Here is an 8,841-nt window from a genome sequence, read left to right as displayed (position 1 = left end):
AACAAATGCTAATTGACTTACCACAGTATTAAATGCATTCAGATGCTCTGTCACCAAGTCTCCATCTTTCATCCTGAGGTTATACAACTTTTTCCATAGGAACAGTTTATTCACCAGAGACTTAGATTGGTACAAAGTCCCTAACTTGTCCCACAAAGCCTTTGCTGTACCTTCCCCTGATACATTCAGCAATACTGAATCTGAGACACATAATTGTATTGTGCTCTTTGCCTTCTGATCCAACTTCTTCCATTCTTCATCAGTCACTCCCGTTGGTTTAGTACCTGGATCTACCGTGATCCACTGATCTTTATCCACCAATAGATCCTCCATCTTGAGTTTCCACAACTCAAAACTCTGACCATTAAATTTCTCGATCTCTATCTTTCCACTACTCGCCATCTTCTTTCACCACCAGAATCGATCTTGCAGATCTCCCACTGAACAGGGTCTACCACAGGCCCGAGTGAAACCCCTCAGCAATAAAGGCGTTCCCTTGAAGCCAAATCTGCTCTGATACCAAATGTAGGTTTTAACTCCATACAGAAATTACCTGCATACGAATTCTAAAACACAGAAAATAAACAATGCGAGATCATAACACATAAAACACATATACACAGATATTTTCCCCTGGATCCCAAAACCGGACCTACCAGCTTGATTTTTCATTATGTTCCTTTCAATGTTATAATACATATTTATACATGTCGAAGCATCCAATACCATGGACGGAAAACCATCGCGTCCAAAAAACATGTGCGAAAATCATGCACAAAACCATAGGTGGGTCCGCCCAACCTAACATAGGGTCCAAAACCAAAATTTTCCAGGGTGCTGCCCTGGGTGCCCTTCAAACCCCCTGTTAACTATGTGGAAAGAATATAACACAACCCAAAATAACCCATCGCAAAATGGGGTGGCTGAAAGGAAGAACAGATTGATTGTGGGAGCAGCTTGAGCAATGCTGCATGACCACAGCCTACCACTTCATTTGTGGGTTGAGGCATGCAATATAATAGTATACTTGCAGAATAGAAGCCCGCATCGTATACTGGGGATGAAGACACTAGTGGAGGCCTTTTCCGGGAAGAGACTAGATGTGAGTCACTTTAGGATCTTTGGATCATCAGTTTATTGCCATGTGACCAAAGATGCCCGGAAGAAGTTAGAGCCAACAACTGAGTTGGGGATACTTGTGAGGTACACTGATACACCCCACAACTATCGAGTGTTCTTGCCTACCAGTCAAAGGACAGTGGCACACAGAGATCTGAAGTTTCGACGAGTAGAAAGCCATGCGAGTTTCCCTTGAGAGGGAGCTCAAGTTGCATGCAGAGGAGGAACTTTTAGTTCCTAAGGAGGAGGAGCCTTAGACTGATGCGGAGCAGCTGCATGTAGAGGATCTGGGAGTGGAGACATCCACTCATGCAAAGGCTTCTAGAGATGGGTGGAAATGCTCAAGGGAAGCTGACAGATTGATGTTGGATGCGAGAGAGAATGTGGGACAACCATTCTCTCAACACAGACAGAGAAGATCACCCGAGCGGTACACTGGTTACATGGCCCTAGTTGGGGAGTGTGTAGATACCGAACCATCTTCCTTCAAGGAAGCAATGCAGCAGCCAGTCTGGGTTGATGCTATGGTGGAGGAGTACGACTCCATAGTTCAGAATAGTGTTTGGGATGTTGTCCCAAGACCGAAGGACAAGTCAGTGGTGAGTTCCTGATGGCTTTACAAGGTAAAGCAAGCAGTTGATGGCAATATGGAGAAACATAAGGCAAGGTTTATTGCCCGTGGTTTCTCACAGGTCGAGGGGATTGACTACGATGAGAATTTTGCTCCTGTAGCAAGGTACTCATCTATCAGATCGATGTTGTCACTATCAGCACAGATGGGTTGGAAGATCCATCAGATGTATGTGAAGACTGCATTCCTCAATGGGAAGATTAAAGAAGAGGTGTACATAGAGCAGCCTAAAGGTTTTGAGACCTTTGATCGTGAGTTGCATGTGTGCCGACTCAAGAGAGCTTTGTACAGGTTGAAGCAAACACCTTGTGCTTGGTACATCAGGATCGACACCTATTTCACCTGGTTGGGCTTCACAAAGAGTGAAGCAGATGTGAACTTTTACCACATCATGGTAGAAGGTAAGCCATTGATCATTGTTCTTTATGTTGATGATCTAATATTGACAGGTGATGATCAATTGATCAAGTCTTGCAAGGAGGACCTTGCAAGAGTGTTTGAAATAAAAGACATGGGTCTCATGCACTAATTTCTAGGCATTGAAATGTGGCAGAAGGATGGGGAAGTGTTTGTGTCTCAAGGCAAGTATGCCAATGAGATACTCAGGCGATTCCACATGGAGAAGTGCAAGCCCATGCTGACTCCTCTAGCTGGTAACTGGAGGAAGGAGGATGCTACTTTAGGTGAGGTATTAGCTGCTACTGTTTATCGGCAACTTGTGGGTTCATTGATGTATTTAGTGACACACGACCAGATTTGTGCTTTGCGGTGAACCAGCTGAGTCAAGCTATGGTTCAACCTACCAAGCTGTTTTGGAAGGAAACGAAGCATGTGTTGAGATACCTGAGAGGCACATCTCAGTATGTATTATGGTACAAACGGACATAGGGAGTGAAGCTTTAGGACTTCACAGATGCAGATTGGGCAGGAAGTACATCAGATCGGAAGAGCACTTCAGGAGGAATTTTCAACCTTGGTTTAGCTGTAGTTTCTTGGTACAGTAGGAAATAGAGGTCAGTTGCACTTAGCTCAGCAGAGGCTGAATACATGGCTGCCAGTCAGGCAACATGTGAGGCCATTTGGATGTGGAAAATTCTAGTTGGATTGTTTGGTCAGAGGATGGATCCAACTGTGATCTATTGCGATAATCAGAGTTGTATCAAACTCTCTGAGAATCCAGTATTTCATGACAGGTCCAAGCACATCGATATCTGGTATCATCATCTTCGAGACTGTGTGGTGAAGAGGATCATGTTGTTGCTGTATGTTTTGATCGAGGAATAGGATGCAAATATTTTGACTAAGGCATTGTCAAAATGAAAATTCGAGTTCCGCAGAGACAGGATTGGGGTGGCAGATAATCCCTTTCTTGTTGAGAGGGAGTGTTGAAAATAGCAACAAGAAATGCTAAATATAGAAGTGCTAAAAATAACATTTCGGGATACATTCCAATTTTAGTTAGTCCCTGAACTAAAATTGAGAAGTAAAATTCGAATTTGATCTTAGCAACTGTTTGAAAAATAATTAATTCATCTTGAGTTAATTAGTTGGAGAAAATCAAACATGAAGTCTATGTGAAGACATGCAACAGTTTTCCCTTTGATTGAGGAAGTTATCCCTTAATTAAAGTGATCAGGATGAGTTGTATTTTCAGTTGTAATTAGTTAGCTTAGTTAACTGAGTTAAGTCTAGTTAGATTAGTTCAAACAATTTGTGGAACTAATTGTGAGTTCAGTTAGTTAATGCATGCATGCATGTAACTACTGTACTTCAGATAACTAAGTATTCTCTCATAAATAACTCATGCATGTCAGTTCAGTTAGAGACCTAGTTGAGATCAGATGATGGGACAATGTACTATCAGTTGCAAGAATATTCCATTGAGGATATCTCTTGCATGTAGAAGGAATTCATTCCTTGGAGATTGTGCAGTTACTTCTGAGTTTGGTGAGTTGTGTGAGAGGTGAATTCACACAGGTGGCAGCCAGAGGACCCAGGAGAAACTGCGCAAGGAAATAGGAGGCTTGGAGGACTGAGGGAAGGCATATGTTGTGTCTATTCAGTCTATGAGCAGCATTGAGGGATTGTACTAAGAGCTGGATAGCTTGTGAGCTAAAGCTTTGTGTAATTGTGAGGCTTTCCCCAGAGTATTCTTCTGTGTTCATGTGTGATTGATTTCTCATTCTCTATTATATGTGTTCTATTTTATCTTGCTCAAAATCGATTAAGCTTCCGCAAGTTTGTTTGTAGAAGTAGATCAAGTATTTTGCTTTAGTACATTGCATTATCTGGTGATCTATAGTGGGAAATTCTACAGTTTTGTGTGTTGGAAGAGTTGGTTCTGTTGTAGGATGAGCCCCATATTACTGAGCTATTTAGATTTCTCGATGTAGAGGAGGTAATTGCAACTCAAATAGTCTCTTTAATTGCATGCCATGATATCATGTCATATAAAATAATTAGCTTAGGAATTTTGACATGAGAACTAATGATCTTTTTTCTTTTAGGTGGATTTGCAAAGATGCTACCAATTTCTGGAAGAAAGGATCATAGGTCCCCTACCTCCAATCCCATCTTCCAGCTATCTTAATGGAAAACTGTAACAACCCTGGTGAAAATTCCATTAAATAAAAATTAATAAAGGAAAAAGTAATAACAATGGTTGATGGGACACTTATTCCAAGGTGAATGTTGGGCAAGACATCCTAGTGTGGGTGTTCATTGGTTTTTTATGGCTAAGGAAATTGGCAAAGGCAATGACTAAGCATTTGGAAATGAAAAATGGAATTTTTGGCACATTTATTTATGAAAATAAAGGAAATTAAGAGAAAAGGAAGGTGAAAGGTCACAAGTTTCATGTGAAGAGGAAAATGAAGAAAATAGAGGCCTAATTGATAAAAAATATTATGAAGATCAATTTGTACCTTTTGTCAGTTCAGTTTTGGAGCTCATTATTATCTCTCTCTCTCTCTCACTCTTGGACACTTAGAGTTTTCTTGGATCACTTTGGCATTGCATCAAGAAATACAAAGAAGGCAAAAGGAAGAAAGGAGCAAGCAAGGAAGATTAGGATCAAGTAGCTACAACAATATTCTTTGTAGGTATCGATTTGCATGTGGTTTTTTCCTTGCTAGATTTTGCATGTATGGTATTGCATGTGGTTCTTTTTGTTATGGCATGGGTTTTCCCAGGTGTGATAGTGTTTTTAGCCTAGCTTTGCCATTTCCGAATAGCCATGGTGTGATGGGGTTCTCATGTTTTTGTTGAGATTGATTGTTGAATGGATTCGAAGTTGAGTGAGGTGAATATTTGAATAATAGAACACATGGCCTAGTAACCCCTGAGCTGAACTGTGGGTTGCGGTAAAGCCATATTTTGTGTTGACTTGGTGGGCCTAGGAACCCTTGACCGGTGTAGGGCGGGATATATGGTAAAGCCTAGAGGTGAGTGCTCTCGATCAGGACTAGTAATACTAGGATGGGATATGTGGTAAATCTTGGAGAGTGGTTCTCAATTTAGGGCCTAGTGATCTTGTGTGGATTGCGGTAAATCTTGAGAGACTAGGAGATAGGAAAATTCCTCATGGTGTAGGTGGATAAATTCGGTGGAGTCCATGCTTGTTTTGGCCTAATGATCTGGTGGAGATCATGGTCAATCCTGTTATTACATGTTTATTGTTTTTCCTAGTGATCCAAGATGGATTATGGTAAATCCTAGTTTCTATTGATGAGGGTGAGGTAGTTTAGCCACAGGATGCCTTGGTTGGTTATTTTGGTTTGGGTCCCACATGCATGCTTGGAATATGGAACGGGGGTGAATATATGAAGAGATAATTAGCTCAGCGATTCTATGGTCGGGTGGAACATGGTAGTCCCATCTCGAGTTGGATTTTGCATTCATTAATAAGAGGTTCTTTCCTTGACATCTTATGTGTAAATGCACTGGTTTATATGTGTATTATATGTCTGATGTATCATTGGTATTTTTGTTGTTATTATGTTGGTTATAAGCATGTATTATGACAGTGATGATGTATGGCTCTCCTCATGTTTTGATTTGTAAATGAATGAACAATGTATCTATGACCTAATATATGATAATGCAACTAATGATGTAAGGGAACAATGTCCCTTAGTGATTCTCAGATAAGTATGAGACCCCCATGCTCATATTTGTTATTTAAACCTATAGATTACATATTTGTGACATGTTTGATGAAATGCCTGTCATGGCTAGTAGGGGTCTAGTCAAGTCCTTGCTCAAGTAATTGTATTTTTATCCTTATTCTGTTGTTATCTTTTAGTTTTGAAAGTGTCATTGAGTTTTGGGCAGTGACCTGGGCTCAAGGCTTGAAAAAGTGGCACAAATCCCGAAGTCACAGGCACAAGTTTGAGGAGAAAAGTCCCTAGACGCATGCATAACCATGTTGTGGGAGGGTCTGGAGCCTCCTGGATGCATGCATGTCCATATCATGGGAGCATCTGGAGCCTCCTGGATGCATGCATCCCCATATCAAGGGAGCGTCTGGAGCCTCCTGGACGCATGCATGTCCATATCAAGGGAGCATTTGGGGGTTTAATGATCTAAAACTTCAGTTGGTCTCAGGGGTTGGTTACTTGAGTGGTTGGGATGGTTCCTGGGAGTTTTGTTACTGATGTGCAAGGTCTGTGTGGTGTGTTTCCATCGATTCCACTTCCTTACGATCACCTAGGAGGTTGAATACCATTATAGTGGCCTCTCATTGCATATTTACCTCGGTTGGCCAGTTACTTGGGTAGATGTGGGATGAGGGTGTTACAAAAACCTAAACCTTCGATGAGTCTTGTGACTATAATCCAAAAAGTACCAGAAAATAGAAAAAATGGAGTAATGCTTAAGTTCTCCCTACAAGATAGATCAACCCATTTTCATTTACTTGGTCGCTCCAATTCAAGATTGCATGAGAAAAGAAAGAAGTCCTCTACCACTAGAGGTAATATGTATGGAAAGAAGGGATTTTGGTGTGCACATTCACATAATCTATACCTTAAAGTAAATACATTGATATATTTAAGAGTTGTTGGGATTTAGAAAATATATGGAAGAATAGTGTTTTAATGACCCACACCTGATCAAATACTTTATTAATAGTGATATTAATTTAAGCTTTGCAATTTGTGAATGCAGAGGTGAAAAGTGCAGAGGAAGCATGATAAAATCTTCCTCTGCACCTACACACTCTAAGAACGTTCTATGAATACATAGATATCATTCAACAATGCAAAACTATAATTCAAAGGAAAATGAATGTTTCACATAGGCCTTCATCTTTAAATATAAAATTTTGAGTGCTTCCTCCACAATCCCTCTTCTTCAAATATATTAATTTTAATAATATTAAATTATTATTATAAATGTCAAATGTGAATGAACATTATTGTTTGGATTCACATTATTTTGAAGTGTGATTATATCAATTTTTTTAACATGTCATGGAAAATTCCATGTATATTATTTTATCTCATCAGACCACCTGAGTTGGAATTATAATGTTTCTTTAGTGAAGGGCACTTCACAATCTCCTATCACCCAAGGATGCATCCCACTTTGTCTATGTTTGGAGCTTGCCTTTGATTTGTAATGGTATGCATCATCAAAACCAAATTCTTTCGTAAGATTTAAGAGAGAAACAAAACATAATAGCTACACTTAAATGGTTTGGGTCAAGTTTGTTGGGAGGAGGACTCAGAGTTGAGGAGAAAAAATAAGGAAAAAAGGGAAGCACCTTTGTGGCCTCTACTTGAACTTCCAATGAAGCAAAAACCTTTGATTTTGGAAAGATGCCCCACATTGCAATTTTTGGAGTGCATAGGAAGAAAAATGAAAGCTTCCTCGCACTCTACACAATGAAATCTTTCTCCACACCTCCGCACTCTGAGGAAACTTGATAGCATAATGAAAGCTTCAGATCCTTGATTGGTGTTAGCTAAATTTTAGGGTTAGATGATAGAATATAAGCTATGATTCAAACTAGTAATATATGGAGGATTTGATTACCACTAATCCATAAGAAGGAAAACTTAGTTTATGAAGATATCAACCATGTGAAAATTGATTGCACAATAGCTGAGTCGATGCATGTGAAAACTATATTGTAACTGCAGTAGGGTGGCACAAACCATATGTTCTCTTTACACAGAAATGTAATAAAAGAGAATTTTCAACAACCATTGCATTAGCAACATGTCAAAACCAATTGTTTGAACCTTTATTGTTTTTGAGAAAAAATCTTCACAAACAATGCTTATGTGCCAATGGCTTTGGATATCATTGGAAAAAGGATGGAAACCCACATATAGGATTTTGTTCAACTATGTTTTGTCAATGAGAAAGGAGATGAGTCATCATAAACTCTCCTTGTACTGTTACAATGATCATGTAGAATTTCCCACTGTAGATCAATAGATTATGCAATATACTAAAGCAAAATACTTGATCTACTTCTACAAACAAACTTGCGGAAGCTTAATCGATTATGAGCAAGATCAAATAGAACACATATAACAGAGAATGAGAAAGCAATCACACATGAACACAAAAGAATACTATGGGGAAAGCCTCAGCTAAAAACCTTGATCTTTGTAATATCATACAAGTGGAAATATGTCCGAATTACACAAAGCTTTAGCTCACAATCTATCCAGCTCTCAGTAAAATCCCTCAATGCTGCTCATAGACTGAATAGACACAACATATGACTTCCCTTAGTCCTCAAAGCCTCCTATTTCCTTGCGTAGTTTCTCTTGGGTCCTCTGGCTGCCACCTGTGTGAATTGACCTCTTACACAAATCATCAAGCTCAGAAGTAATTGCGCAATCTCCAAGGAATGAATTCCTTCTGCATGCAAGAGATATCCTCAATGGAATATTCCTGCAACTGATAGTACATTGTCCCATCATCTAATCTCAACTAGATCTCTGACTGAACTGACATGCTTGAGTTATTTATGAGAGAATATTCAGTTATCTGAAGTGCAACAGTTACATGCATGCATGCATTAACTAACTAAACTCACAATCAGTTCCACAAACTGTTGGAACTAATCTAACTGG

Source organism: Pinus tabuliformis, chromosome 1_2 (assembly GCF_031772625.1).
Source record: "Pinus tabuliformis cultivar Carrire ecotype Pingquan chromosome 1_2, CPIR1, whole genome shotgun sequence".
NCBI classification, from domain to species: domain Eukaryota; kingdom Viridiplantae; phylum Streptophyta; class Pinopsida; order Pinales; family Pinaceae; genus Pinus; species Pinus tabuliformis.
The sequence above is the reverse complement of the archived record's forward strand: the minus strand, read 5'-3'. Positions refer to the sequence as shown.